Source organism: Convolutriloba macropyga, chromosome 14 (assembly GCF_964194025.1).
Source record: "Convolutriloba macropyga chromosome 14, txConMacr16.3, whole genome shotgun sequence".
NCBI lineage: Eukaryota > Metazoa > Xenacoelomorpha > Acoela > Convolutidae > Convolutriloba > Convolutriloba macropyga.
Window position 1 is genome coordinate 37,915,380 of NC_134481.1, and position 24,175 is coordinate 37,939,554.

Sequence of the window (24,175 nt, forward strand, 5' to 3'; positions counted from 1 at the left end):
TACCGGGATGAGGCTAAAGTAAAAAAAATCTGTAAAAAACGTTTTTGGTGATATTTAGAGCTTTTGATTGCATCAGCGAAATTTTTCTGAATTTGGGTATGGAAAATTATTCCAATTCCAATCCGCTTATATAAAAATACTCTAGGTACTCTAAATGTACCTAAATGGTCCAAAAGCGCAATTTTTATAATCTTAGCAGATTTGTCTGCAAATGGCATTGAAAAAAAAACATGAACCAATGGTTCTGCTTTTATATAAGTATTCGCATTTACTGCAAATCTATAAATCAAAAATATTTCAATTTGCTTTTCTCTAATCCATCCTGTACTTGAGATCTTCTACGCAAAAATTGGACACAAACAAATATGTGCACGTCAACTACAATGTAGGAGCTTTGCAACGATATGTGTTTCATTTGGTTAGTTATTCAATTAACATCCAATATCTTTACTTTTTACGAAAATTTTTAGAAATCAGCACGAAAAATGACAGTTTTGAAAAAAAGTGATACTTACAGCCCCCTTACGATCCCAATTAGCTAATGGCTGCAACAAAGGGATTCTTGTCTTCAAAGTGGACTATATATCAATTCACTTGAGTGATTATTCGTTGAGAAATTTTACATCATATACAAATCGAAATTTCAACTCGCTGACCAGTGCTTCTAGGAGACATAAACGCACCTAAACGGTCAAAAAGTGCCCGTTTCTTTTTCCTTGCGCAATTGTCTACACAAGAGCTTTTCAAAACTTTATATAGGGTCATTGTACCAGTCTTAAAAGTGGGCGGACTCAGCCACTATTTACCAAGTAATAATAGCTTCGATTTTTCTTTTATCTTTGAAGCCACTTTAGGTACCCTTGAAGCAATCGTTTACAAAAAATAAAACATACGACTGCAAAGCCTATCTAAAATGCATTAAAATGAGCTATAAAGAACGCAAATTGAGCTAATATTTGTTACGTTCTGATTAAAACAAACAAACATCGAATCTTGTCTATTTTGGGCCTAAGCGTTCAAAGAGTCGTTTCATGGTCAAAGCGGTCAAAAAACGCATGTTATATTATCATCGCGCAATTTTGTAGACAAGATCTTTTCGAAACTTTATATAGAGCTATTGTACTATTAAAAAAATGGGTAGACTTAGCCAATATTTACCAAGTCATAAACGACTCGATTTTTCTTTTATGTTTGATGCCAATTTAGGTACCCTTGAGGCTTTTATTCATAAAAGTAAAAAAAATGGCTGCAAGTCCTATTTTATGAGCTTTAAAATGAGCTATCTATGAAGCAATGTAAAACAATATTTGTTACCTTTTCAAAAAAAACAATCACTAGTTCTATCTTGCCTTTTTTGGACCTAAGCGTTCAAAGAGGCGTTTCATGTTCAAAGCGTCCAAAAAATGCCTGTTTTATTATCTTCGCCCAATTTTCAATACAAAAAAACTTCAAAAATTTATATATTGCAATAATGGCGATCTTAAAATTGGTCAAAAATACCCTCAGGATGACAGAATAGATAGAAAACTTGAAAATATTTCGTTTGTCCAGGTATTTTTGCTTCCTAGAGCAAAAGTTTAGAAAGAAAGTAAAGAAAGTGCAAATTTATTGTTTTAATATAATCTTCTACATTGAAGAAGTTCAAAAATACAATTTTTAACTCATTGGACGCCTATTTATACACCACAGGATGACAGAATACATAGAATCCTTGAAATTCGTTTCTCCAGGTATTTTTCTCCCTAAAGCAATGTTTTTCCGCAGAAAGCCTGGAATTTTTTATTAGCGCAAAATGACGCACGCAAAAGAGGTTTGTGATGAGGGGTCAAAAAAAAATCCCCAGTGGGCGAAATGGCCCACTGGGGATTTTTTTTTATGTTTTTTGCAAATAATTTTTTTCTAAAAATAGGAAATTTATCAATTGAAACTGAGTTTCGGTGCAAAAATTTGACACTTGAAGGAAATTGGTGGTTAGCAAATATTTTTGCAAGGCAATTTGTTTTCCTGGAAAGCCAAAATGTTTGAGATAAAACAGTGATATCGTGCAAACAGTTCTTCAAAAAAGGATCTCATTGAAAAATTTTTCGAAAACTTTTGTGAAAAGAGTGTTTTTACAAATCGCCAAATGCATGAAACGCTAATGTAACAAAACACTTGAAACTCACAAATAATAGACTAATCCAATTGCAGCCGGAACTTCCAAAAAAACGCAAAAAACGTTGTTTATTAGCTGTTTTTTTTAATAGGAACAATATTTTTTTTCACGGCTCTCCACGTCAAAACGAAATACGGCTGTCTTTCCGTAATACGCCTGGAATTTTTTATTAGCGCAAAATGACGCACGCAAAAGAAGTTTGGGATGAGGGGTCAAAAAAAATCCCCAGTGGGCCAAATGGCCCACTGGGGATTTTTTTTATGTTTTTTGCAAATAACTTTTTTTCTAAAAGTAGGCAATTTATCAAGTGAAACTGAGTTTCGGTGCAAAAATTTGACATTTGGAGGAAACTGGCGGTTAGGACATCTTCTTTCAAGGCCATTCGTTTTCCTGGAAAGCCAAAATGTTTGAGATAAAACAGTGATATCGTGCAAACAGTTCTTCAAAAAAGGATCTCATTGAAAAATTTTTCGAAAACTTTTGTGAAAAGGGTAACTTTACAAATCGCCAAATGCATGAAACGCTAATGTAACAAAACACTTGAAACTCACAAAAAACAGACTAGTCCAATTGCAGCCAGAACTTCCAAAACAACGCAAAAAACATTGTTTTTTTTAATAGGAACAATATTTTTTGTCACGGCTCTCCACGTCAGAACGAAATACGGCTGTCTTTCCGTAATACGCCTGGAATCTTTTATTAGCGCAAAATGACGCACGCAAAAGAAGTTTGGGATGAGGGGTCAAAAAAAATCCCCAGTGGGCCAAATGGCCCACTGGGGATTTTTTTTTATGTTTTTTGCAAATAATTTTTTTTTCTAAAAGTAGGCAATTTATCAAGTGAAACTGAGTTTCGGTGCAAAAATTTGACATTTGGAGGAAACTGGCGGTTAGGACATCTTCTCTCAAGGCCATTTCTTTTCCTGGAAAGCCAAAATGTTTGAGATAAAACAGTGATATCGTGCAAACAGTTCTTCAAAAAAGGATCTCGTTGAAAAATTTTTCGAAAACTTTTGTGAAAAGAGTGTTTTTACAAATCGCCAAATGCATGAAACGCTAATGTAACAAAACACTTGAAACTCACAAATAACAGACTAATCCAATTGCAGCCGGAACTTCCAAAAAAACGCAAAAAACGTTGTTTTTTAGTTGTTTTTTTAATAGGAACAATATTTTTTTTCACGGCTCTCCACGTCAAAACGAAATACGGCTGTCTTTCCGTAATACGCCAGGAATTTTTTATTAGCGCAAAATGACGCACGCAAAAGAGGTGTGGGATGAGGGGTCAAAAAAAATCCCCAGTGGGCCAAATGGCCCACTGGGGATTTTTTTTATGTTTTTTGCAAATAATTTTTTTTCTAAAAGTAGGCAATTTATCAAGTGAAACTGAGTTTCGGTGCAAAAATTTGACATTTGGAGTAAACTGGCGGTTAGGACATCTTCTCCCAAGGCCATTTCTTTTCCTGGAAAGCCAAAATGTTTGAGATAAAACAGTGATATCGTGCAAACAGTTCTTCAAAAAAGGATCTCATTGAAAAATTTTTCGAAAACTTTTGTGAAAAGAGTGTTTTTACAAATCGCCAAATGCATGAAACGCTAATGTAACAAAACACTTGAAACTCACAAATAGCAGACTAATCCAATTGCAGCCGGAACTTCCAAAAAACGCAAAAAACGTTGTTTTTTAGTTGTTTTTTTAATAGGAACAATATTTTTTTTTCACGGCTCTCCACGTCAAAACGAAATACAGCTGTCTTTCCGTAATACGCCAGGAATTTTTTATTAGCGCAAAATGACGCACGCAAAAGAGGTGTGGGATGAGGGGTCAAAAAAAATCCCCAGTGGGCCAAATGGCCCACTGGGGATTTTTTTTAATGTTTTTTGCAAATAATTTTTTTTCTAAAAGTAGGCAATTTATCAAGTGAAACTGAGTTTCGGTGCAAAAATTTGACATTTGGAGGAAACTGGTGGTTAGGACATCTTCTCTCAAGGCCATTTCTTTTCCTGGAAAGCCAAAATGTTTTAGATAAAACAGTGATATCGTGCAAACAGTTCTTCAAAAAAGGATCTCATTGAAAAATTTTTCGAAAACTTTTGTGAAAAGAGTGTTTTTACAAATCGCCAAATGCATGAAACGCTAATGTAACAAAACACTTGAAACTCACAAATAGCAGACTAATCCAATTGCAGCCGAAACTTCCAAAAAAACGCAAAAAAACGTTGTTTTTTAGTTGTTTTTTTAAAAGGAACAATATTTTTTTTCACGGCTCTCCACGTCAAAACGAAATACAGCTGTCTTTCCGTAATACGCCTGGAATTTTTTATTAGCGCAAAATGACGCATGCAAAAAAGGTTTGGGATGAGGGGTCAAAAAAAATCCCCAGTGGGCCAAATGGCCCACTGGGGATTTTTTTAATGTTTTTTGCAAATCATTTTTTTCTAAAAGTAGGCAATTTATCAAGTGAAACTGAGTTTCGGTGCAAAAATTTGACATTTGGAGACATTTGGAGACACACAAACCGACCAACGCCAAATTTTGGCATGAGTTCTGGATCAATGCCATGGAACTCAGACAACTCTAAAAGTAAGATTTACATGTCAGTAAAATGGTCATCAATGTAGTGTTTCCCCTCCTCAGGGGTCAATCTGGGGTCAATTTTCCCGCTCAATTTCTCGAAAACGGCTGAAGAAAAACAAACGCCCTCAGTACCGTCTGTAGCACTGCTTGAGATACGCATCATATTAAAAAATGAGCCCAATCGGTACATTTTTCGAGGAGTTATAGCAAATATAAGGTACCGTACCAAATGACCCCAGAGCAGAGATACAGCACATTCAGAGCTAAAATTGACCTTCAGAACTTCATAAAATGGCCTGTAAAATATATATGGTGACAATCCCCATTCTTAAAGACAACCCCTAATTCTTAAAGGAGTTATAGCAATTATAAGGTACCGTACCAAATGCCAAAAAAAGCGAGGTGACCGCTCTGCAGAGTCACAATTGACCATGTCAACTACATAAAATACTATATAAACTATATATGGGGATACTCCTCGCTAACTGAGGATTCTAAAACACTAACATTTATTGGGTAAATCGCGTGTTTTGTTGTACCGAAATTTGGGTCACCCATAATAGCCCGAAAATTCGAACTATTTCAACTTTGAACATTTATAACTTTTTGATTAGGCCGATTTGGGAAACCAACCAAACACTGCAAGCAAGAGGAGTTCAGTGCTAACAAAATGCGACAGCTCTCGTTTAATTTGGTCCAGTACTTTAGCAGATATTAACAAAATACTGTTCTGTACCCCATTCTTTTGGCTAAAATCGAAGCCCAAGATCTCCGGAACCGACGTAAAACAACGTGAAAACGCATGCCCGGCGTATTTGTGGGTGTAATTCTGGTCCACTTCCACGTTCTAGGTCACGGCAAACCTTCATGACAAGGTGGGAAAAAATTTCCCACTTCGCCATGAAGGTTATGATGTTTTGTGTGTTTGGACACAAAACAACATCCACAGAAATTTGATGAAATCGTGAAAAAAGAAAAATTGTTGAAATAACCTCATCCTTTCATACAAGTAGCTCCAGGGACATGAATGGAGACTAGAAAACACATACTGCACGCTGAAAAACCTGTTCTTTGCGCAAAACACCACTAAGCGATTAAAATTTGAGAAATGTTATGTTTTTCAGTATTCACTGTAAAATTAAACATTCACAAAATTTTTTAGGGAGAAACTAATAACCCCATTAAAGATACGCTTAAAGGGAAGAGAATGCAACCTAAATTACGTAATTTGATTAGTAATTGACAGAGAAATAAGAAGAAAGTACAAAAACTAATTGCCTATTTTATGCGACGAAATAAACTTCGTTCCTCAGCATTTGCAGACTCTACTTGATTATCCACCGTAAGTACTTCAAATAACCCGGGTATTATCTTTTTATAGGCTTGGAACAACGTAAATGATCAAAAAGATACAATTGAGAGAAATTTATAACTGCCAAATCATTGCTTTCAAAAGAGTGTTTTACTTTTATCAGACAAAAAGCTTGATTAATTTTCATTTCAAGAGAAAAATGTTGTTGTTCTTAATTACCAATAGCTAAGAGAAAAATTTCAAGAAGCTAGTGAATGACATTTGATGAAACAAACATTAACACTTGAAAGAGGCGCCAAAAAACTAAAGAGAGTCAAACAATTGAAAAGCATGTAAGAAAATTTATTAGAGACTTTAATTAACTTTTCTAGTTGTTAAAGTGCAGCATAGTCATAGCGCTGCGTTCTTTCCACAAGGGAAGTTGTAGAACGTTTATAAACGTTATGAGGACTATGCTGAAGTGGAAATTGAGAGTTTGAGTTCACTTGCAACACAAAAACTTTCCTTTGACTTATTAAGGATGAAAAAATGTTAGTTGAAAACTTTTCACTTTTATAATCTTAAAAATCAATGAAATGAAGTTTTATACTTTAAAATATGTGCACTGTTGAATTTTTGTCGATTGTGTAACCAATGAAGAGCAAAGGTCTAATGAAAAAGTAGCAAAAACTATCCTTGATCCACTTTACCCTAACTTTTTTACAACTTCTAAAAATCAAAAAGTTTTCAATTTTATTCAATTTTCCCAACTTTTTGAGCCTTAGTTCTCACTTCAAACTTGTGTAGGGTTCAACGGAGGCCCAATTCTGCTGCAGAATGAGTTTAAAAGGGATTAGAACGTTGGGGGGCATTTGACCAATTAGGAGTTTTGCCAGGTATCTATTTCATCAGAGAAAAATAATGTTATCGCAACAAAAAACGTATGATTGACAAATTTGCCGCAACTTTTTGATTTTTCTCGCTCAACTAACTACTGACAATTTGTTTGTAGTACTTGCTATCTAATAACAATTTAAGATAAAGGGACTCTCAGAAAATGCTTTCTACAGAACAAAAAGTCGAATAAAATATTTAAAATCACAATCTGGAACACACTGGATGCATTTGTTCGATCTTTGTACTACCTGCCACTTCACTCAGTTTTGTTATGAACAGAAAAAATTATTGAAACAATCATGAAAAAGTATCAAAAACTATCCGTGATCCATTTTACCCTAACTTTTTTACAACTTCTAAAAATCAAAAAGTTTTCGAATTTTTTCAATTTTCGTAAAACTTTGAGACTTAATTCTCACCTCAAACTTGTCTAAAACTCAAAAGAAGTCCTATTTGGTTACAGAAAGAGTTTCAAAGGGATTAGAACGTTGAGACTTTCCACCATTTAGGATTTTCGGCAGGTATCAATTTCATCAGAGAAAAATGATGTTATCGCAACACAAAACGTATGATTGAGCATTTCGCAGCAACTATTTGATTTGTCCTCTCAATTAATTACTGACAATTGTTTTTTGTAGTACGTGCTACCTAATGGTAATTTAAAATTAAGGGACTCTCAGAAAATGCTTTCTGCAGAACAAAAATTCGAATAAAATATTTAATATCACAATCTGGAAGATTTTTTTATCAAGTTTGGCCGTAAATAACTTTTCTATTACAACGAATGAAGGAAGCAGCCAGCCGGGTAAAAAAGAACAGCTCAGTATCATAAAAATGCGACTATGCTGAACACTTTTGAAACAGTACTTTAGAGATATTAACAAATTCCTCAAATATACCCAATTTTTCATAATCTTCATGTTTGAACGGTATTTAGGAAAAGTCAATTAGAATGAGTTCTGCATTTCGATATGCTCTTGAAAAACAGTTCAGCTGATTTTCAATTAGGTGCCCAAAATAATCAAAAAAAGTTTGCCAGAAATTAAAAATTCTCAAGATTGTTGCCAGATTCTCGCAAGATTTTGAATCTGGATTAAAAAAATTTCTCTTGATTATCAATTTGGTAACTTGTTTTTATTAGCGATATTGTGTCTCAAAAAAGTTTTCTAGAGTGTTTTTAAATTTATTTTACTTGTTTTCTTGCGTTGATATCTTGCAAGATTGCAGCAAGTATCTTGCAAGTTTTGAATCATCTCAAAATATTCTAGCAAGATCTGAAAGCGTTCATCTTTAGGAAACGACTTCACTGATTTGAAAATAAACGCAAAACACGCCAAATAACCCATGAAAACATCATTAGCACAATCTGAAAGACCAAAACACGATGAGAAGCTTGCTCGAGAGAATGCGCAACATAATCTTAGAATTCGCCCTACGTGGACAGATACATCACGAGGAAGTCATTTCCTAGCTTCACAACTGCTGCCGACTGCTTCGATTTAAATAGAGGAAAGACATGTTTGTTATAGCTGTTTGTCAGAGTTATGCCTGTTATGTTTAACAATTGACCTGCACTGCCACATAAATTTGGGCGAATTTTTTTTCGTGTTTGGTGTTTGTTAAATTTCTGGTCGAATTTTTGCATTTTAATCATTAAACTTTTGAAAGTCTTGAAAATGAGAAGTGTCTTTCTTTTGTCGTAGTTTCACAACCCTTTTAAGCCCAATTTCTGATTCGGCCATCATCCCCATAACACTTACCCAAATTCCAAGGAGTAGTAGGAGTGGAGTAGGAAAATGGGCACCGGGCCAATTCCGAAATTGGTCAAAAAATCCATTTCTGAATTTGGGCAACCCTCTTCTGAATTTGGGAGGCGGAAGTTTTTCGTAAAATGGTCTTCTTAATTTGGGTAAAATGTTTTTCACGGCTATTCTGAAAATGGTCGAAGAAATTGCCCAAATTCAGAAAAGGCTACTACTACTACTACTACTACTACTACTACTACTACTACTACTACTACTACTACTACTACTACTACTACTACTACTACTACTACTACTACTACTACTACTACTACTACTACTACTACTACTACTACTACTACTACTACTACTACTACTACTACTACTACTACTACTACTGCAGCCAACTTGAATTTGGGTAGGGCGTCCCCGGATTCTAAAAATCGTCTGCAGCCGGCCAATTTTGATTATTACGTTCAAATATATACATTTGTTGATGAATTCGATGTCAAATTAGCTAATGACGGAAATGGCCCTAAAAACCCATCAATACTTGAGGAGTTATTGTTACTTGAAATTTAAATTCATTTTTTGTTCAAAGCTGTTTTTTTTGTCTTCCACTACATGAAACCCTGTTTTTATTACACAGGGAGTCAGAAATTGAACTCTAGTTTTCGGAACAATTTTTTTTATCCCTCTAGGTGCAATATTTGTTCAGATATTGATCTATAGGAGTAGGAATTTTTTCGCGGCCAAATAGTAAGGGAACATTAAAATGTAATTTCTCCACGGAAAATAACTTTTTTTCAAAATTTTCTTTTTGTTCCTGTCCTGTATGACTAAGTTGTCGACTTTTTGTTCTTATGAAGTTGCTTCAAATGATTCTCAGAAACGACTCAAAATTAGGTTTATTATTTCGGTTTGACATCATCGAGTGCGCGATGAAGTCACAAGAATCAAAGAAAGGCAAAAGTTGAAAAATGATCGAACAAACCTGAAATTTGGCATGTGGGCATATTTTAGTACAACAACAACGATCCCAAAATCAGAAGTTCCAACATTGCCTAGAAAGCGAGAAAAATCGTGTCAAAAATTTAGCTCCGAAATATGGGTACCGGCTAAAATCTATCTCTTGGCCGCTTCGGCATAATTTTTTACTCAATGTTTTTTTCCTGATATTGTTTGATGTTCCGGGTATCCAAAGATTTTGTCTACGAGGGAACCAAAAGGGCCATATTTTAGAAGAAATATAAATCTTTTTTGCGGGCTTTGAAGACATTGAAAGAAAGCAAGATTGTTGTGAAAAAATGCAAAAACGCGGCCATTCCAAAATCTTGCATCCCAGTTTTATAAAAATTATCAAAATGAACTCTCAGTACAATAAAAAACAGATCTCAATATTTTTTTGATTGCATATTTGTTCAAAAAAACCAATTTAGTGTCAAGAAAAATTCCAAATTGTAAGTTTTGGCTCATTTTTCAAGTGCGTATATTTGATTGTGTTTCACTTTCCACGCAATCTTCACACTTGTTAAAAGTTTCTATAATTGTTTTCTAGACTTTTCTCTTTATAACTTTTGCTTAAAAATTCATTTTACGAGTCATTTAGGTCTTCCGAAATTCTCTTGTCGAAAACTTGAAAATGGGTAAGAAAAAATTTATCCAACTCAAATTAAGTGTCATCAGAGTTGCAATCAAGTATGAATCGTTTAAAAACGTCCAAATGGTAGAAAAACTAATAGGAACCAAGAAAGTTTGAACAGCTGGTTGCCACTGCGTAAAAAAATTCTCAATTACGATTTTTATAGTCAATAATTTGAGGTAAAATTTAGAGTGCGTTGAAAAAATAGAACGGAACCGACCGAAAGTCGGCTTAATTTTTCATCCTAAAACATGTTTTTCCACCAGATTCAAAGTTTTTTTTCTACAATTAGGTAATTTTTTGACTATAGATTAAGTTTAAATTACCAAAGTTTCGAAAACAGTGCGTTTCTGTGCTTTTTTTTTGCAACTCTAATAAGGGCGGACTATTCGAACGCTAACATGGCCAGAAAAACCTATGTTCCAAAATGTTGCCAAATAAATTACAATCATGAATTATTTTGTTTCTGGATCATCGTTCAAGTATCAGAGGCTAATTGGCCACGAAATAAAGCGATTGGCAACAATGAAACGGTTAATTTAATAAAAATCTAATTGAAGCATATTGTCAAAGAAATAAAAAGTGTCTTTTTCCAATAATTTTTTGGCTCCTGTAACAACTGTTTGATGTGTTTTTGATTTTAATTATTCTACTTTTGGAAGTCATGCAGTAATAACATCTTAATTTTAACATAAAACGTGAAAAAAAAACTTAACACTTTCGCAAACTTTCATTTTTATGCCAAAAAATGCCACCATTTTCTCGTTAAAGACAAAACTTAAAGTCTTGAAACGAGCATGGCTCCCATTAGCACCAAAAAGAAGTCTCTGCAAAAGAAGTGATATACCGGGAGGCAAAAATTATAGGTGTTCAGTGCAGAGTTTTCAGAAGACAAGGAAACTTGAATATGGGTAAGAAAAAATTTATCCAACTCAAATGAAGTGTCATCAGAGTTGCAATCAAGTATGACTCTTTTAAAAACGTCCAAATGGTAGAAAATTAATAGGAACCAAGAGAGTTTAAACAGCTGGTTGCCACCGCGTAAAAAATTTCTCAATTACGATTTTTATAGTCAATAATTTGAGGTAAAATTTAGAGTGCGTTGAAAAAATAGAACGGAACCGACCGAAAGTCGGCTTAATTATTCATCCTAAAACATGTTTTTCCACCAGGTTCAAAGTTTGTTTTCTACAGTTAGGTAATTTTTTGACTATAGATTAAGTTTAAATTACCAAAGTTTCGAAAACAGTGCCTTTCTGTGCTTTTTTTTGCAACTCTAATAAGGGCGGACTATTCGAACGCTAACATGGCCAGAAAAACCTATGTTCCAAAATGTTGCCAAATAAACTACAATCAAGAATTATTTTATTTCTGGATCATCGTTCAAGTATCAGAGGCTAATTGGCCACGAAATAAAGCGATTGACAACAATGAAACGGTTAATTTAATTAAAATCTAATGGAAGCAATTTGTCAAAGAAAGAAAAAGTGTCTTTTTCCAATAATTGTTTGGCTCCTATAACAACTGTTTGATGTGTTTTTGATTTAAATTATTTTACTTTTGCAAGTCATGCAGTAATAACATCTTAATTTTAACATAAAAAGTGAAAAAAAACTTAACACTTTCGCAAACTTTTATTTTTTTAAGCCAAAAAATGCCACCATTTTCTCGTTAACGACAAAACTTAAAGTCTTGAAACGAGCATGGCTCCCATTAGCACCGAAAAGCAGTCTCTGCAAAATAAGTGATATACTGGGAAACAAATATTATAGGAGTTCAGTGCAGAGTTTTCAGATGACAAGGAAACTTGAGTATGGGTAAGAAAAAATTTATCCAACTCAAATGAAGTGTCATCAGAGTTGCAATCAAGTATGAATCGTTTAAAAACGTCCAAATGGTAGCAAATTAATAAGAATCAAGAGAATTCGAACAGCTGCTTGCCACCGCGTAAAAAATTTTTCAATTACGATTTTTATAGTCAATAATTTGAGGTAAAATTTAGAGTGCGTTGAAAAAATAGAACGGAACCGACCAAAAATCGGCCTAATTTTTCATCCTAAAACATGTTTTTCCGACAAGTTCAAAGTTTTTTTTCTACAGTTAGGTATTTTTTTGACTATAGATTAAGTTTAATTTACCAAAGTTTCAAAAACAGTGCGTTTCTGTGCTTTTTTTTGAAACTCTAATAAGGGTGGACTATTCGAACGCTAACATGGCCAGAAAAGCCTATGTTCCAAAATGTTGCCAAATGAACTACAATGTTAAGTTATTTTAATTCTGCAACATCGTTTGAGTGTCAGAGGATAATTGGCCGCGAAAAAAAAAGATTGACAATAATGAAACGGTTGATATATTAAAAATTCAAAGAAAGCAATTTGTCAAAAAAAGAAAAAGTGTCTTTTTCCAATAATTCTTTGGCTCCTATAATAACTGTTAGATGTGTTATGGATTTTAATTAGTCTGTTTTCAGAAGTCATTCAGTAATAACATCCTAAATTTAACATAAAAAGTGAAAAAATCTGAACAGTTTCTCAAACTTTTACTTTTGAGCCAAAAAAATTGCCCTTAATTTCACGTTAAAGACAAAAATTTAAGTCACCAAACGAGTATGGCTCCCATTTGCACCACAAAGGAATCTCTGCAAATGAAAATTTTTGCTGAGAAACGAAAATTATAGGTGTTCAGTGCAAAGTTTTCAGATGGCAAGGACACTTGAATATGGGTAGAGAAAAATTTCTCGAACTCAAATGAAATCTATACTACGTGTCAGCAGAGTTCTGATGAAGTATGACGCTTCTGAACAAATTCAATTAACAGAAAAAAAACAGAAATTGGAGAGAGAGTTTTGAGCACGTAAAAAATTGCTCATTTTCATGTTTCAGATATTTATTTGGATAAAAAAAAGAATTTTGACCCAAGAAAAGAGTTTTAAGACGTAGACCTGTCTTAAGATTTTTGAACCTTCGAAACCTATATTGCCTAATACAGTCTGTATGTTAATACAATAACGTCTGCAGAACGGGGTCTCTCAATTGGAGTTCATTTGTTATGAGGATTACAGTTACTAAGTAAAAAAAATGTATGAAACAAATTTTTTTCTCAATTTTTTCCATTCTCAAAATTAACTATGATAGATACGTCTGCATTTCCTAGGGTGTATACAAAAATGACTGCGTTGGTCACACAGCGGCTCCATCCGTTAACAATTTGGACCACCAAAAGTAAAAAACACAACTTCTTAATGTCAAGAGACTAAATTTAACTTAAGGAAATCAAACAAATTTCCAGTTTTTGACACAACACTAAGTACAAGACTGGCAAAAGTCAGGTCAAAAATGACGATGATAAACGCGCATTGTCTGTGGGGCCAAAAAAATAGGGGGGCATTTCGAGCCTGAAGCTTAGGCTCAGGCTCGAAGTGCCCCCCCTCACCCCCCCCCCCCCCCCCAACCCAAGAAAAGAGTTTTAAGACGTAGACTTGTCTTAATAATTTGAACCTTCGAAACTTATATTGCCTAATACAGTCTGTATATTAATACAATATTGTCTGCAGAACGGGGTTTTTCAATTGGAGTTCATTTGTAATGAGGATTACAGTTTCTAAGTAAAAAAATTGTTTGAAACAAATTTTTTTCTCAATTTTTTTCCATTCTCAAATTTAACTTTGATGGATACGTCTGCAATTCCTAGTGTGTGTACAAAAGGGACTTCGTTGGTCACCCAGCGGCTTTATCCGTTAACAATTTGGACCACCAAAAGTAAAAAAACAACTTCTTAATGTCAAGAGACTGAATATAACTTAAGGAAATCAAACAAATTTCCAGTTTTTGACACAACACCAAGTACAAGACTGGCAAAAGTCAGGTCAAAAATGACGATCATAAACGCGCATTGTCTGTGGGGCCAAAAAAAATAGGGGGGGCACTTCGAGCCTGAAGCTTAGGCTCAGGCTCGAAGTGCCCCCCCCCCCCCTCACCCCCCCCCCAACCCAAGAAAACAGTTTTAAGACGTACACGTTTTGTCTTAAGATTTTTGAACCTTCGAAACTTATATTGCCTAATACAGTCTGTATATTAATACAATATTGTCTGCAGAACGGGGTTTCTCAATTGCAGTTCATTTGCAATGAGGATTACATCTTCTAAGTAAAAAAAATGTATGAAACAATTTTTATTTTCAATTTATTCCATAGTTTTTTCAACCACAGCTTTAAACTAATGCAACAAGGTTTTGTACTAGATTCGTTGTCTAAAAATTTAAACTTCATGCATTCTTTTATCACTGTGGGGCGCGGTTAAAACCTCATTGAACAATTTATAGACCAGTTTTCATCTCGATAAATTATCTTATAGCAAAAAAAGTGCAAAATTTGCTACTACAGTAATTGCTGTCTTACAATTTCACACCAATAAAATCTTGCAGGATTTTAACTGGTTTTGATGCAGCTCAATTTAGAAACCTTTACTCCGCCTATTGGAGCTACCAGTATGCGAAAAACACTAATTCTTATTGAGATCCTGCAGCTAATTTCTGTTCCGTTACACTTAATGATTCAACAGATTTTTATCGATTTTCTTGATTATTAAAGCGTGTGTTCATTTTTTTATTCCTGCAAGCAATTTTTGCTCTGTCACTGCCGTTTTGAGGTTTTGGTAATAATATGGGTTACAGGGCACTCTTTGACCATATTCAAGTTTTTGTTTTTCTAGTCAGTTGAATTCAAATGAAAATGGGTGTCCGGCCAAACTTGAATATGGTCCTCAAATTGGAACTTGAATATGGTCAAATTCAACTCTAATCTGGGTACGGGTTCACAACTTGAATTTGGTCAAAAAAATATGGGTAAGGGAAAAAACGGGGCCAAACTTGAATATGGGTGAATTTTGGTCCATATTCAAGTTTGGCTACTACTACTACTACTACTACTACTACTACTACTACTACTACTACTACTACTACTACTACTACTACTACTACTACTACTACTACTACTACTACTACTGCAGCCAACTTGAATTTGGGTAGGGCGTCCCCGGATTCTAAAAATCGTCTGCAGCCGGCCAATTTTGATTATTACGTTCAAATATATACATTTGTTGATGAATTCGATGTCAAATTAGCTAATGACGGAAATGGCCCTAAAAACCCATCAATACTTGAGGAGTTATTGTTACTTGAAATTTAAATTCATTTTTTGTTCAAAGCTGTTTTTTTTGTCTTCCACTACATGAAACCCTGTTTTTATTACACAGGGAGTCAGAAATTGAACTCTAGTTTTCGGAACAATTTTTTTTATCCCTCTAGGTGCAATATTTGTTCAGATATTGATCTATAGGAGTAGGAATTTTTTCGCGGCCAAATAGTAAGGGAACATTAAAATGTAATTTCTCCACGGAAAATAACTTTTTTTCAAAATTTTCTTTTTGTTCCTGTCCTGTATGACTAAGTTGTCGACTTTTTGTTCTTATGAAGTTGCTTCAAATGATTCTCAGAAACGACTCAAAATTAGGTTTATTATTTCGGTTTGACATCATCGAGTGCGCGATGAAGTCACAAGAATCAAAGAAAGGCAAAAGTTGAAAAATGATCGAACAAACCTGAAATTTGGCATGCGGGCATATTTTAGTACAACAACAACGATCCCAAAATCAGAAGTTCCAACATTGCCTAGAAAGCGAGAAAAATCGTGTCAAAAATTTAGCTCCGAAATATGGGTACCGGCTAAAATCTATCTCTTGGCCGCTTCGGCATAATTTTTTACTCAATGTTTTTTTCCTGATATTGTTTGATGTTCCGGGTATCCAAAGATTTTGTCTACGAGGGAACCAAAAGGGCCATATTTTAGAAGAAATATAAATCTTTTTTGCGGGCTTTGAAGACATTGAAAGAAAGCAAGATTGTTGTGAAAAAATGCAAAAACGCGGCCATTCCAAAATCTTGCATCCCAGTTTTATAAAAATTATCAAAATGAACTCTCAGTACAATAAAAAACAGATCTCAATATTTTTTTGATTGCATATTTGTTCAAAAAAACCAATTTAGTGTCAAGAAAAATTCCAAATTGTAAGTTTTGGCTCATTTTTCAAGTGCGTATATTTGATTGTGTTTCACTTTCCACGCAATCTTCACACTTGTTAAAAGTTTCTATAATTGTTTTCTAGACTTTTCTCTTTATAACTTTTGCTTAAAAATTCATTTTACGAGTCATTTAGGTCTTCCGAAATTCTCTTGTCGAAAACTTGAAAATGGGTAAGAAAAAATTTATCCAACTCAAATTAAGTGTCATCAGAGTTGCAATCAAGTATGAATCGTTTAAAAACGTCCAAATGGTAGAAAAACTAATAGGAACCAAGAAAGTTTGAACAGCTGGTTGCCACTGCGTAAAAAAATTCTCAATTACGATTTTTATAGTCAATAATTTGAGGTAAAATTTAGAGTGCGTTGAAAAAATAGAACGGAACCGACCGAAAGTCGGCTTAATTTTTCATCCTAAAACATGTTTTTCCACCAGATTCAAAGTTTTTTTTCTACAATTAGGTAATTTTTTGACTATAGATTAAGTTTAAATTACCAAAGTTTCGAAAACAGTGCGTTTCTGTGCTTTTTTTTTGCAACTCTAATAAGGGCGGACTATTCGAACGCTAACATGGCCAGAAAAACCTATGTTCCAAAATGTTGCCAAATAAATTACAATCATGAATTATTTTGTTTCTGGATCATCGTTCAAGTATCAGAGGCTAATTGGCCACGAAATAAAGCGATTGGCAACAATGAAACGGTTAATTTAATAAAAATCTAATTGAAGCATATTGTCAAAGAAATAAAAAGTGTCTTTTTCCAATAATTTTTTGGCTCCTGTAACAACTGTTTGATGTGTTTTTGATTTTAATTATTCTACTTTTGGAAGTCATGCAGTAATAACATCTTAATTTTAACATAAAACGTGAAAAAAAACTTAACACTTTCGCAAACTTTCATTTTTATGCCAAAAAATGCCACCATTTTCTCGTTAAAGACAAAACTTAAAGTCTTGAAACGAGCATGGCTCCCATTAGCACCAAAAAGAAGTCTCTGCAAAAGAAGTGATATACCGGGAGGCAAAAATTATAGGTGTTCAGTGCAGAGTTTTCAGAAGACAAGGAAACTTGAATATGGGTAAGAAAAAATTTATCCAACTCAAATGAAGTGTCATCAGAGTTGCAATCAAGTATGACTCTTTTAAAAACGTCCAAATGGTAGAAAATTAATAGGAACCAAGAGAGTTTAAACAGCTGGTTGCCACCGCGTAAAAAATTTCTCAATTACGATTTTTATAGTCAATAATTTGAGGTAAAATTTAGAGTGCGTTGAAAAAATAGAACGGAACCGACCGAAAGTCGGCTTAATTATTCATCCTAAAACATGTTTTTCCACCAGGTTCAAAGTTTGTTTTCTACAGTTAGGTAATTTTTTGACTATAGATTAAGTTTAAATTACCAAAGTTTCGAAAACAGTGCCTTTCTGTGCTTTTTTTTGCAACTCTAATAAGGGCGGACTATTCGAACGCTAACATGGCCAGAAAAACCTATGTTCCAAAATGTTGCCAAATAAACTACAATCAAGAATTATTTTATTTCTGGATCATCGTTCAAGTATCAGAGGCTAATTGGCCACGAAATAAAGCGATTGACAACAATGAAACGGTTAATTTAATTAAAATCTAATGGAAGCAATTTGTCAAAGAAAGAAAAAGTGTCTTTTTCCAATAATTGTTTGGCTCCTATAACAACTGTTTGATGTGTTTTTGATTTAAATTATTTTACTTTTGCAAGTCATGCAGTAATAACATCTTAATTTTAACATAAAAAGTGAAAAAAAACATAACACTTTCGCAAACTTTTATTTTTTTAAGCCAAAAAATGCCACCATTTTCTCGTTAACGACAAAACTTAAAGTCTTGAAACGAGCATGGCTCCCATTAGCACCGAAAAGCAGTCTCTGCAAAATAAGTGATATACTGGGAAACAAATATTATAGGAGTTCAGTGCAGAGTTTTCAGATGACAAGGAAACTTGAGTATGGGTAAGAAAAAATTTATCCAACTCAAATGAAGTGTCATCAGAGTTGCAATCAAGTATGAATCTTTTAAAAACGTCCAAATGGTAGCAAATTAATAAGAATCAAGAGAGTTCGAACAGCTGCTTGCCACCGCGTAAAAAATTTTTCAATTACGATTTTTATAGTCAATAATTTGAGGTAAAATTTAGAGTGCGTTGAAAAAATAGAACGGAACCGACCAAAAATCGGCCTCATTTTTCATCCTAAAACATGTTTTTCCGACAAGTTCAAAGTTTTTTTTCTACAGTTAGGTATTTTTTTGACTATAGATTAAGTTTAATTTACCAAAGTTTCAAAAACAGTGCGTTTCTGTGCTTTTTTTTGAAACTCTAATAAGGGTGGACTATTCGAACGCTAACATGGCCAGAAAAGCCTATGTTCCAAAATGTTGCCAAATGAACTACAATGTTAAGTTATTTTAATTCTGGAACATCGTTTGAGTGTCAGAGGATAATTGGCCGCGAAAAAAAAAGATTGACAATAATGAAACGGCTGATATATTAAAAATTCAAAGAAAGCAATTTGTCAAAAAAAGAAAAAGTGTCTTTTTCCAATAATTCTTTGGCTCCTATAATAACTGTTAGATGTGTTATGGATTTTAATTAGTCTGTTTTCAGAAGTCATTCAGTAATAACATCCTAAATTTAACATAAAAAGTGAAAAAATCTGAACAGTTTCTCAAACTTTTACTTTTGAGCCAAAAAAATTGCCCTTAATTTCACGTTAAAGACAAAAATTTAAGTCACCAAACGAGTATGGCTCCCATTTGCACCACAAAGGAATCTCTGCAAATGAAAATTTTTGCTGAGAAACGAAAATTATAGGTGTTCAGTGCAAAGTTTTCAGATGGCAAGGACACTTGAATATGGGTAGAGAAAAATTTCTCGAACTCAAATGAAATCTATACTACGTGTCAGCAGAGTTCTGATGAAGTATGACGCTTCTGAACAAATTCAATTAACAGAAAAAAAACAGAAATTGGAGAGAGAGTTTTGAGCACGTAAAAAATTGCTCATTTTCATGTTTCAGATATTTATTTGGATAAAAAAAAGAATTTTGACCCAAGAAAAGAGTTTTAAGACGTAGACCTGTCTTAAGATTTTTGAACCTTCGAAACCTATATTGCCTAATACAGTCTGTATGTTAATACAATAACGTCTGCAGAACGGGGTCTCTCAATTGGAGTTCATTTGTTATGAGGATTACAGTTACTAAGTAAAAAAAATGTATGAAACAAATTTTTTTCTCAATTTTTTCCATTCTCAAAATTAACTATGATAGATACGTCTGCATTTCCTAGGTTGTATACAAAAATGACTGCGTTGGTCACACAGCGGCTCCATCCGTTAACAATTTGGACCACCAAAAGTAAAAAACACAACTTCTTAATGTCAAGAGACTAAATTTAACTTAAGGAAATCAAACAAATTTCCAGTTTTTGACACAACACTAAGTACAAGACTGGCAAAAGTCAGGTCAAAAATGACGATGATAAACGCGCATTGTCTGTGGGGCCAAAAAAAATAGGGGGGCATTTCGAGCCTGAAGCTTAGGCTCAGGCTCGAAGTGCCCCCCCTCACCCCCCCCCCCCAACCCAAGAAAAGAGTTTTAAGACGTAGACTTGTCTTAATAATTTGAACCTTCGAAACTTATATTGCCTAATACAGTCTGTATATTAATACAATATTGTCTGCAGAACGGGGTTTTTCAATTGGAGTTCATTTGTAATGAGGATTACAGTTTCTAAGTAAAAAAATTGTTTGAAACAAATTTTTTTCTCAATTTTTTTCCATTCTCAAATTTAACTTTGATGGATACGTCTGCAATTCCTAGTGTGTGTACAAAAGGGACTTCGTTGGTCACCCAGCGGCTTTATCCGTTAACAATTTGGACCACCAAAAGTAAAAAAACAACTTCTTAATGTCAAGAGACTGAATATAACTTAAGGAAATCAAACAAATTTCCAGTTTTTGACACAACACCAAGTACAAGACTGGCAAAAGTCAGGTCAAAAATGACGATCATAAACGCGCATTGTCTGTGGGGCCAAAAAAAATAGGGGGGGCACTTCGAGCCTGAAGCTTAGGCTCAGGCTCGAAGTGCCCCCCCCCCCTCACCCCCCCAACCCAAGAAAACAGTTTTAAGACGTACACGTTTTGTCTTAAGATTTTTGAACCTTCGAAACTTATATTGCCTAATACAGTCTGTATATTAATACAATATTGTCTGCAGAACGGGGTTTCTCAATTGCAGTTCATTTGCAATGAGGATTACATCTTCTAAGTAAAAAAAATGTATGAAACAATTTTTATTTTCAATTTATTCCATAGTTTTTTCAACCACAGCTTTAAACTAATGCAACAAGGTTTTGTACTAGATTCGTTGTCTAAAAATTTAAACTTCATGCATTCTTTTATCACTGTTGGGCGCGGTTAAAACCTCATTGAACAATTTATAGACCAGTTTTCATCTCGATAAATTATCTTATAGCAAAAAAAGTGCAAAATTTGCTACTACAGTAATTGCTGTCTTACAATTTCACACCAATAAAATCTTGCAGGATATTAACTGGTTTTGATGCAGCTCAATTTAGAAACCTTTACTCCGCCTATTGGAGCTACCAGTATGCGAAAAACACTAATTCTTATTGAGATCCTGCAGCTAATTTCTGTTCCGTTACACTTAATGATTCAACAGATTTTTATCGATTTTCTTGATTATTAAAGCGTGTGTTCATTTTTTTATTCCTGCAAGCAATTTTTGCTCTGTCACTGCCGTTTTGAGGTTTTGGTAATAATATGGGTTACAGGGCACTCTTTGACCATATTCAAGTTTTTGTTTTTCTAGTCAGTTGAATTCAAATGAAAATGGGTGTCCGGCCAAACTTGAATATGGTCCTCAAATTGGAACTTGAATATGGTCAAATTCAACTCTAATCTGGGTACGGGTTCACAACTTGAATTTGGTCAAAAAAATATGGGTAAGGGAAAAAACGGGGCCAAACTTGAATATGGGTGAATTTTGGTCCATATTCAAGTTTGGCTACTACTACTACTACTACTACTACTACTACTACTACTACTACTACTACTACTACTACTACTACTACTACTACTACTACTACTACTACTACTACTACTACTACTACTACTACTACTACTACTACTACTACTACTATTACTACTACTACTACTACTACTGCGTGTTAGTATTATAATTATCATAATAGTTATTTTTATTAGTGTTATTTTTAATTATATTATTATTATTAATATTAATAATTTTATTGTTATCATTATTATTATGATTATTATTATTATTAATATTATTATTATTATTATTATTATTATTATTATTATTATTATTATTATTTTTATTATTATTATCATTATCATTATTACTATTTTTATTATTATTATTTTTACTATTATTATTATTATTATTATTATTATTATTATTATTATTATTATTATTATTATTATTATCATTATTATTATTAGTATTATTATTATTATTATTATTATTATTATTATTATTATTATTATTATTATTATTATTATTATTATTATTATTATTATTATTGTGGTACATGTGTATTACCATTACAAAACATTCTTACTTTACGTATGTTATGATGCAGTAAATTAATAATTCCTTCATGCAGTATATATACATTAACATTGTTAACCATATGCAATCGTCCGACGATTGTCTCTTATGTTCAAAGTTAACTGGTACTACGCACTAAGTGTGCAGACTGACAAAAGGTCAACTGCAGTTCTGCCTTAGCTTCCACCGAATAAAGTTGTGCGTTGAATATTCTCTTTTCGATTAGAGCTTAGATCTTATTCTTATAAGTCTAGCATCACATGGCGCAGTCAGCCGAAAAAGGAAAAACAATACTAGGTCTTGAACCATTCTGGGATAAACCCAGCTCAAACCCACCAACACCATGGGAAAAGTGGAGAAGTCAGTTGAAAATGGCCTTAGTCGCAAAGACAAATATAGAACTCGACGACCTCCTAAGAGAGAAACCAACAACAATAATCTATCCCCCAGAGCCAGTGGAAGAACAACCGGTACGAAATCCAACCCAGACGATGGAAAGGGAGAGGCTAACAAGATACAATCAGGCAATAGCCAAATGGAAAAACGAATGTAACATAATTGACAGAATAGGGGTGCTATGCGGCGACAAGCCATGGGACATCGCAGATAAACGAGCAAAGTCAATGATTTACCTAACCATTGGAATCGAAGGACGAAGAATGCATACAAGGAAATACCCCCATACCAACGTCGAGAACATCACGACACAACAACTGTGGGAGGAACTAGAGCTGACGTTCATACGACCACGGAACGTCACCTTCGACCGATACTTGCTACTCACAAGACGACAACAAAAGGGCGAAACAATGGAACAGTTCCATTCAGCTTTACGATCTTTAGCAGAATTTTGCCAACTGGGAGCGTTGGAAGTCGACTTGCTACGAGACATCTTTACAGCCAACATGATTGACCCGGAGATTCAGAAAGAACTTTTAAAGGTAACATTAGAACCAGAAAAGGCACTTGAATTAGCTATTAGCATTGAATTAGGCCCCGAAGCCAGCTAGCAATACAAGCTAAAAACACTACAGACCCCTCAATGGTAACAATAGTAGGACGATTAGAGCCATTCCTAGCCATCTCCAGTTCGAGATACCGGGGAAACTATCGAGGCAACTTTAGCCAGCCCCGAGGCAATTACCAACCGCCCAGAGGCAATTCACACCAGTCAAACAGACAACAATTCCAACAACATAATTGTCGTAACTGCGGACAACCATGGACACAAGAACATCGAAGTAAGTGTCAAGCCATTGGACAGACGTGTAGAAGATGCAACAAACCCAATCACTTAGCGAAAGTCTGCAGATCCAACATGAACAGATACACAAACAATCGCAACGTCAACGAAATAATAGAACAAGACGAAACACAAAACGAGGAACAAATAAACATGGTCTCACTAAACAACGAAATAGGCAGTATCAGAGAGGATTCGGAAGACGATTACATGGTCAACCTGATTTCCCCCACAGAAACATCACCCACACCGACAAAACTTCACATCAAGTTTGGAAACACCAAATACTGGGTAATGGTGGATTCAGGTAGCTCCAACAGCCTAGTAACGGAAAGAATGGCACATGAAATAGAAGACAGAGATAAAAACAGCTGGTGGAGTCGTAAGACGAATCCCACAAACTTGCGCAGCTTTACGAATACACCAATCCGAAACTTCGGCACACTATACTGTGACATAGAATGTAATGGATGGAATGCTGGAAGAGCTGACCTCATAGTGGTACCCAACAACCACAGAGCAATTATAGAAAGAGACTTATTTCAGGGGCTCGGAATACAAGTCAACCAACAACCCTCCCCAAAATCGGAAGGTAAGCAAATTGCACTGATACAAAACGTTGAAGGACAAAACCTAAAAACAGAAATATCTAAAAAATTTCCAAACCTAATAAGAAGGATAGGACGATCAAAAACCCATACAGTTAAGTCAAAATTCAAAACAAACTTCACACCCGTTCACCAAAGAGGTCGGAGAATACCAATCCATCTACAATCTCAGGTAGAGGAAGAACTCAAAAAATTAGAAAAGAACGGTAATATAATCAAACTGGACAAATGCAGCGACAAAAACTTTATTTCACCCATAGTGATAACAGTCAAACGAGACAAAACAATAAAACTTGCCATGGACTCCAAAGTCA